Source organism: Cetorhinus maximus, chromosome 16, assembly GCF_964194155.1.
Source record: "Cetorhinus maximus chromosome 16, sCetMax3.hap1.1, whole genome shotgun sequence".
NCBI classification, from domain to species: Eukaryota; Metazoa; Chordata; class Chondrichthyes; order Lamniformes; family Cetorhinidae; genus Cetorhinus; species Cetorhinus maximus.
Window position 1 is genome coordinate 96,771,407 of NC_135894.1, and position 8,760 is coordinate 96,780,166.

Genomic DNA, 8,760 nt, shown 5'->3' on the forward strand with positions numbered 1-8,760 from the left:
GGATGATGCTTTAGATGATTCCCCCAAAGAAAGCATCAATGATTTCTGCTTAAAATAATTAAAACCAGCATTTGATCAATCCAGGTAACCCCCTAGAACCCATCCTAGGTAATCCAGGATGTCATGGGGACTGGCACAAGAATGAAATTGGAACTTACCTTCCTAGAAGCTTCTGCCTGATCCAGGCTCATCATTGCGTGGGATTTATGTCTGCCTATTGCTGCACATGAAGAACACACACAGACTCCATCATCCTGACAGAAAAATTCAAGAGTTTTTTGATGGTCTGGGCACTTTCTGTGACTAAGATCAGTCACAGGGTCAGCTAGTTCATGATCTTTGAAGGTTTCTTTTGTCAAATGCGGCTTCAAATGCAAGGAACAAAAGGAGGTTTCACATTTCAGACAGGTCTTCACAGCGGGTGACGGACTCTCGATGCAGTGATCACAGGTAACACTGGGAATGCCCCTCTCCAAACTGGGCTTGGGGTTGAATTTCTTGTGACACTGAGGGCAGCTGAACCCATCCTGGTCAACTGCTTGGGTCCAGACATCCTCGATGCACTTGAGGCAGAAGCTGTGCTGGCAGGGCAATGTGACAGGGTCTTTGTACACCTGGAGACACACAGCACAGTTCAACTCCTCTTCTAAAGCTCTGGCCTCCATCCTTCTAACCTTCCCATGGAGGAGAGACTTCACCGAGTGAAGCAGCGAAGAGTGTACAATAAGAGTAGCGCAATTCTGCTCTGAGGGATAGCAGTTGTTACTTTCAGTTTCTGCCCCAAGGGATAGCAATTGTTACTTTCATTTTCAGCTCTCTCGCTGCAGGTTAACCCTATGCATGGAGTCATACCAGTTCAGCAACAAAGGTTTAAGTTCCCAATTTCAGAGTTTAGAGCCAGAATGTTGTTGGTAAATATTGACTAGTATCAGTGCTTTTTTCATTCTCTTTTGGAATATTTAACTTTAAAACTGCGCAAAAAGTTACATTCAATGAAGAAGTGTAGATTTTTTAAAACGACAAGAACTTCTAATATTCAGTGACAATTGCTTGATGCTATACATTAACTCTTTTTGGATTTAATGATCATAGCTTATCAAACCAGAGGGAGGAAACTATATGGACAGAATTTTACATCCCACGGGACGGCGCGCGCCTGACCTGTCACGATGTCGTCATGAACTCGCGCGATATTTCGCTCGGCGGACACACGCAAAAGTCGGATGTGTTCTCGCTGACAATTAAGCCCCTTAACGGCACATTTGTCCGTGATTTTACGTGGTCTGCCCGGCCTTACGTTTGGCGGGCGGGGGAATTGGCCAGGCGGCCTTTACATTGTTCATCAAACCTCATCCATGGGTGGGATGAAATCTCCGTTGAGAAAGAAAGTAAAAAAGAAATACCTGGGGACTGCATTTTTTTATGAGGCTATGCTTTCAGGTGCTTGACTGTGACGCACGGACATTTTTTTTTTACAGCTATTTAGTGCTCCATTTCATTATTTGCAGGTCTGCAGCTCCCCGAGGCAGCTGACTGCCTTCAGGGAGCTCGCTCAAAGCGCTCACCCACACCCACGGTGACGTCGTCACCCACCCTCTTCCCGATCCCACCCCGACAGCGCTGAGCTCTTCAGCGTGCATTTCATGCTGGCTGGCCATTAGTTGGGGGCCGATGGCGGGTCAGGGACCCGTTTCTCGGCTGCTCCCAGGCCCACCGAGCGTGCACGCCCTCCAAGGGAAGAATTCAGGCCTATATATATATATATATATATTTCTTTTATTTAATTAAGGGAGCACTCTCTTCATGCAAAAAAAATGTTTCCTATCATGCCTTTGCTTTGAGGAACTGGTTTTATGGTTTTGACCATCTTCGTTCCTAAGATAGCTGAGATCACTAAGTATTCTGAATATGCTATGAGAAGCTTTCTTCAATCACGCGAATCAATAGTTGAAAAAAAAATTGCCTTCACTCCATGCGCCTTAAGTTAAAAAGATGACTTTACTGACAGAATTTTAGTAAAAAAAAGGCAGTCAAAGAACATGATAATTTAAAGTTAGGAATATTTTAATTAGGATTTTTTTTTCTCTATTTTATGGGCTATATGTGCAACCTACGCATTCTCCAGAAACTCTTGGCAATTTGCCAAGTATTATGTTTAGAAATGATAAATTTTCAACTTGCAACTCTCAATACTTTTCATTTTTAGGCGAATTGTTTTTAAGGAGGCTCCTCGGGTTAAATAAAGCCGGCTGACCTCTGGAATTGGACCTTTTTTGTAAGATGGACTTTTCAGGAGAGCAATAAACTGCTTGTTGCACTTGGATTATTCCAGCCTCCTGCATCATTCCTCTCCTTTCCACTGGACCCGCACCAAAGTTTTAATGTGAATACGGCAGAAAGCCCCCGGACGTTCATGGCAAATAGTACCATGTGTTACCAGAAAATGGGAGCGCGGAACCATTCAGTTATTTTTAACACGAATGCTTTCGTTGCTTTTCTTGCAACAAAAAACCAGCCGAGCAAGGAAGTTATGATAACTTTTCTTCAACAATTCTTAGGCCTCAGCTGGAGTATTGTACCCAATTCAGGACACTGCGCCTTAGGAAGAATGTCCAGGCCTTGGAAAGAGCACTGAGGAAAGTCCAAACAGGTCTCACAGCCATCAACAACCAAAGAGGCGCTCTCCCTCATATTGTTAGGGAGAAGAAAGTAAGTAAGAATTTATGGTAAGGGAGAATTTATTGAAAAGGAATGAATTATTTAAAATCTCCAGGCAACCAGGGCTACCAAGCACATTGGCAGTTAAAGGTTACCAGATGAACCTTGCACAGCCTTAGGGCCTGCAAACAACAGAAAGGCCTTGGGAGCCGGACTGCAGTCAGAGCATTGGCAATAACAACTAAGATTAAGTGTGCTCTCCAGCAGATAGGGGAAGAACAGATGGTCCTAGTTTAGGTAGGAGGGAAGGTCTCTGCCTGGGTGAAAAATAGGGACATATGATGCATGTACCTGTTACCAGAGATGTCTGATTAATGTGAACCTATATGTTGACGAGATCAGAATCTGGAAACTGTTCTTGTACGTGACCAATAATGTATAAATATGTTGAACACTTGTAATTTAGTAGAGTGCTATCTCAAGCTGCATTGAGATGGTTCTCCTCTTGCTATTGCTCGAATTAACAATCGTGACCTATACCTGAGACTCCTGAGGTCCATTTGTCAAAGTGACCACAACAATATCATTTCCAAAAGTGAACAATGAGACTGAACAGGACTGCTTACTGGCAAAAAAATGCAGGAAGGGAAGGGAAACTCGCTGGCAGAGACTACATTGCAAAACGGCATCGTTGTGGCTTACCTCTTTGTCAGGAGATTGTGGGTTCGAGTCCCATTCTAGAGACTAAGGCACAAAATCCAGACTGACATTTCAGTGCAGCACTGAGGGAATTCCAAACTGTTGGAGGAGCTGAGCTTCAGACAATAAGTTAAACAAGTTAAATAAGTTTGACAAGGTGTTTACCAAACCTCGCTTTCACGGCCATATTTCCTTCCTCATAGACTGTCTCCGCCTTCAACTTACCCCACATGGATTCCAGCTGAAGTTCCATCCCTCATGTTTCAAACCCACCCAGGATTACAGTTATCTCTAGGACATACAACGCTCCTCAGACTGCTGTTCTCACCACATCCTGAGATCCACACTCAGTGCCATGCGCCGCCATATGAACACACTCGACCTCTCCTTCCAGCAGCGCCAACTCACCCTACCTCAAAGCTTTCCTTGGCCCCTATTTCATTATATTCTTCCTCTCATCCGATGCCTTATGAAGAAATGTTTTCTCTTCCTTTCAGGTGTTAATGAACACAAGCTCCAACAACTTATTGATACCAATGCAAATCCAGGATCTACACCCCTTCCCGTCCCTCTAACTCCATCCCTTCTTCTAATCCCAGCACTTGCTGTGTATTCACTATACCCCCTGACCTTCCTCCCTCTGATTCTGAAAGCTCTGTACTCAGCAAAGGAATCAGTTTTATCCCCTTACGCCCTCACCTCAATGAATTTTAGTCTTGCCATGATGCTGAACTCTTCTTCCATCATATTCATCCCCATGCTCACTTCTTTAGGCAGGGTTCCTCCCCCATTGAACAGACCCTTTCACCCACCTCCAGTATTCTTCCTCTATCTGGGCCCCTCCCTCTGGCCTCTTACCTGCTCTCGATTTTTCATTGAGAACTGTCGGCGTGACATCGGCTGCCTCAATATCTCTGCTTCCTTCACCCACTCTAACCTGTCTCCTTCTGAATTTGCTGCACTCCGTTCTCTCAGGTCCAACCCTGACTTTGTTATCAAAGCTGCCAACAATGGTTGTGCTGTTGTTGTCTGGCGCACTGACCTCTACCTCGCAGAGGCTGAGCGTCAACTCTCAGATACTTCTTCCTACGTCGTCCTGGACCATGACCCCACCACTGAACATCAAGCCATTGTTTCCAGGACTGTCACTGACCTCATCTCCTCTGGAGATCTTCCCTTCACAGCTTCCAACCTCACAGTCTCCCAACTCAGCACAGCCCACTTCTAGCTCCTTCCCAAAATCCACAAACAGGACTGCCCTGGTAAACTCATCATTCATCTTATTCCTGCCCCGCGGAACTCATTTCTTCCTATCTTGACTCCATTCTCTCTCCACTTGTCCAGTCTCTTCCCACCTGCATTGGCGATTCCTCTAACACTCTACGTCATATCAACAATTTCTGTTTTCCTGGCCCTAACCTCCTCCTCTTCACCATGGACGCCCAGTCTCTCTACACCTCTACCCCCTACCAGGATGGCCTGAGGCCTCTCTGCTTCTTACTTGAACAGAGGCCCAAACAATCCCCATCCACCACCACTTTCTTCCGTCTGGCTGAACTTGTTCTCTCACTGAACAATTCCCCCTTCAACTTGCCTCATTTCCTCCAAATAAAAAGTGTGGCTATGGGTACCCACATGGGCTCCATTTATGCCTGTCTTTTTGTGGGGTATGTGGATCATCCTTGTTCCAGTCCTACTCCAGCCCCCTCCCACGCCCCTTTCTTTGATACATCGAACACTGTATCGGTGCCAATTCATGCATTCATCTGGAACTGGAAAAATGTATCGATTTTGCTTCCGATTTCCTCTCACCTTCACATGGTCCATCTCTGATGCTTCCCTTCCCTTCCTTGACCTCTCTGTCTCCATTTATGGTGATAAATTGTCTACTAATATTCATTACAAACCCACTGACACCCACAGCTACCTCGACTACAGCTCCTCACACCCTTTTCCTGTAAGAACGTCATCCCATTCTTCCAGTTCCTCTGCCTCCATCGCATCTGTTCCGATAATGCCACTTTCCAAAATGGTGCTTCTGACATGCCTTTGTTTTTCATTCACTGATGGCTCCCCCCAAGGTGTGTGACAGGGCCCTCAACCATGTTCGACCCATCTCCCGCACCTCTGCCCTCACCCCTTCCCCCCTCCCAGAACCATGATAGGATCCCCCTTGTCCTCACTTTTCACCCCACCAGCCTCCGCATTCAAAAGATCATCCTCTGCCATTTCTGCCAACTCCAGCATGATGCCAGACCCAAACACATCTTCCCCTCACCTGCCCCCCCGCCCCCCCATTGGCATTCCATAGGGACTGTTCCCTCTGGGACAACCTGGTCCACCCCTCCATCACCCCACCCCCCAACACCTCAATCCCCTCCCACGGCACCTTCCCATGCAATCGCAGAAGGTGCCACACCTGCCCCTTCACCCTCCTCACTGTCCAAGGGCCCAAACACATCTTTCTGGTGTAGCAGCACCTCACTTGCACTTCCTTCAATTTGGTCTACTGCATTCGCTGCTCTCAATGTAGTCTTCCCTACGTTGGGGAGACTAAGCTCAGACTGGGTGGCCCCTTTGCGGAACACCTTCGCTCAGTCTGCAAGAATGGCCCAGACCTCCCTGTCACTTGCCATTTCAACACTCCACCCTGCTCTCATGACCACATGTCTGTCCTTGGCCTGCTGCAATGTTTCAGTGAAGCTCAACGCAAACTGGAGGAACAGCACCTCATCTTCTGACTAGGCACTTTACAGCCTTCTGGGCTTAACATTGAGTTCAACAACTTCAGACCCCATGAACTCTCTCCTCCATCTTTACCCTTTTTTAATCCAATTATTATTTTATTTTTTATTTATTTATTCATTCTTTCATTTAATCGTTTTTATCCTTTATCCCCAACATCCCCTGCCCCCCACCCCCCACAGGGCCATCTGTCATTTGTTCTTATGTTTTGCTTTCGCAGAGACCTGACTCTTGTTCTACTATTAGCACATTCTACTTTTTTATTTTTATGCCACTATCAGCACCTCCTTTAATCTTTAACACTACCATTAACACTCCCTTTATCCTGTGTCCATGACACCTTTGTGAAATCTCTCCTCAGCTCCCACCTGCCCTTGACTTTTATCTCGCTCCACCTGCACCACCCCCCCCTAAACGGAATAAAATCCATCACATTTCTACCTCCCTGGACTCGAACCGTTAACTCTGTTTCTCTCTCCAAAGACGCTGCCAGTCCTGCTAGGTTTTTTCAACATTTTCTCTTTTTAATTTCAGATTTCCAGCACATCCGCAGTATTTTGCTAAGTTGAACCCAGGCCCTGTCTATTCCTTCGGGGCAGTGCGTAAAAAATCTCATGTTGATATTTCAAAGAAAAGTACAGGAGATTTCCCAAGTGTCCTTATCAATATTTACCTTGCAACCAATATCACTAAAACAGATTAGTTGATCATTTCTCATTGTTGCCTGTGGGAAATTTGGGATAAATTGGCCACTGTGTTTTACAATATAGTGATCACACGCTATGTTACTCATTGACTGTTGGGCACTTGATCTTAGAATTTGGTTAGCCAGGCAACGAAGAAGGATGGAATACTGAAGCCTAGGCCCAGATTTTCACTCCCAGAAAAAATTCCAGAGAATTCCCGGCTCTGTGAACCCGACCTTTAAAAATAGCAGCTCGCGGTTCCAATATTCATTCCGGGGGGGCAGGCTGGATTAGAAGTTGGGCCCTAGGAATGAGTGCAGAGGCTGCTGAATGTGGAGGGGGCCGGGCAGGAGGCCAACGTCTGTGCTCTGGCACTTAGCTGAATTCAGTAAAAAAAAAAATTGTTAAAACTAAGAAAAGCTCTCCAACCCCCACCTCTCAACCCCCACGCACTTCCCATGCCTATCCAAGCCAACCTATGCCACCTCATGAACCCCCACCCACACCCCCCCACCATGGCCCCTCATATCCCCTATACCCCCCCACGCCCCCATGATCCTTTATAGCCCCTATACCAACTTAGTGTCAACTCATGCCAAGCCATGCCCCCCACCCACCACCCTTTGCCCTTACCTAGTCCATGCCAACTCATCTTGTATCCATCTCAGCAACCATGCTGACATGAAATAATGGGCCTTATTGATGCTGTCACTAATTTAAACAAAAAAACACCCACATTGATAAAACACCGTTCAATACATTGAATTTCCTTCATCGAATCTTTTACAAAAACAAACATATTTATTCTATAACCACTTGGAGCTGTCAATCAAACTGCTCGCTTAACACGCACCCCATGGTGATAATGTTACTTTGCAAAATCTGTCACTGCTGCGCAAATCCGATAATGATAAACCCTCAGACAGAATGAAACATCAAGCACTGAATTTTTTTTGAACTACAGGCATTTTTTTCCGATTTTAAAGCCCAGCAGAGTTAAATCCCTTGACATTTTTGACAGTTCCAATGAGGTTGTGCATAATCATGTTCACTTTTAACAATCCCAAAGGGTGCATTACCTCTCCCAAAGGTGTCCCGGGACCATATCCAAAGGGGTACCTTACCTCTCCAAAGGTGTTCCCTGGCTAAACAAATTAATTCACCAAGTTCAGACCAGCTCTTACCAGTCTAGTCTGCACACATCAGTTTTCAGACTCCTATCAAAATCCCATTTCAGTGGATGCAGCTGCCTCAATAAAATGCGTACGTGCGAATACCGGCCCAACTCCAGTGCCACCCCTGAGAAAATAGCAAGAGCCACGTTCGGGCGCGAGACTTAGGATTTCCAGGCTCGTCCGCCATTTTTGCCGCAATGGAGACCCTCTTCGTCGTGGTGAAAATTTGGACCCCAATTATGAGATTATTTGCTACTCCAGATAGATAAAAGATTACGTCTTTATTTCGTCACCATGTTATTTCTTTATCAAAGGAAACCATTCAAAATACATTTAACTGAATACCTCTTACAAGTCTTACTAGACCCACCACATGTCCTCCCATTATCACAGATGCATCCCAGGACTGCATCCCCAATCCTATCAGACTCATAGCCCCAATACTAACAGGAAGTTCTACTGTAAGAGGAGACCTGCAAAATGCCAGGGTCCCCATTCCCAGTGCTCCCAAAACCAAGGACTATGTCTCAGCCAATTGGACGCAACATTTCCCTGTGCCCAATACCTCCCTATGTCCGCCACCCACCCCATCCCGCTAAACACCTGCAAGATCTCCCCACCATCACCCCACAATTCTCACACCATCCTGCCTTGAAAATATTTCACCGCTCCTCCATTGTCACTGGGTCAAAATCCTGGGACTGCCTACCTACCAGCACTGTGGCTGTAACTACTACACACAATCTGCAGCACTTCAAGAAGGCAACTCTGCACCACTTTTTCTAGAGGAATGTTGG

General features: G+C 46.0%; 1 pseudogene across 1 annotated transcript in view; it reads right to left on the reverse strand.

Annotated features, from left to right (window-relative positions):
• LOC144691907 (E3 ubiquitin/ISG15 ligase TRIM25-like) overlaps positions 1-765 on the reverse strand; it is a 32,662-nt pseudogene extending 31,897 nt beyond the window's left edge. Inside the window, exon 1 of the transcript XR_013579229.1 lies at positions 159-765. The product of XR_013579229.1 is annotated as an E3 ubiquitin/ISG15 ligase TRIM25-like (transcript). The remainder of the gene's footprint in view (positions 1-158) is intronic.
• Between the last annotated feature and the right edge of the window lie 7,995 nt (positions 766-8,760).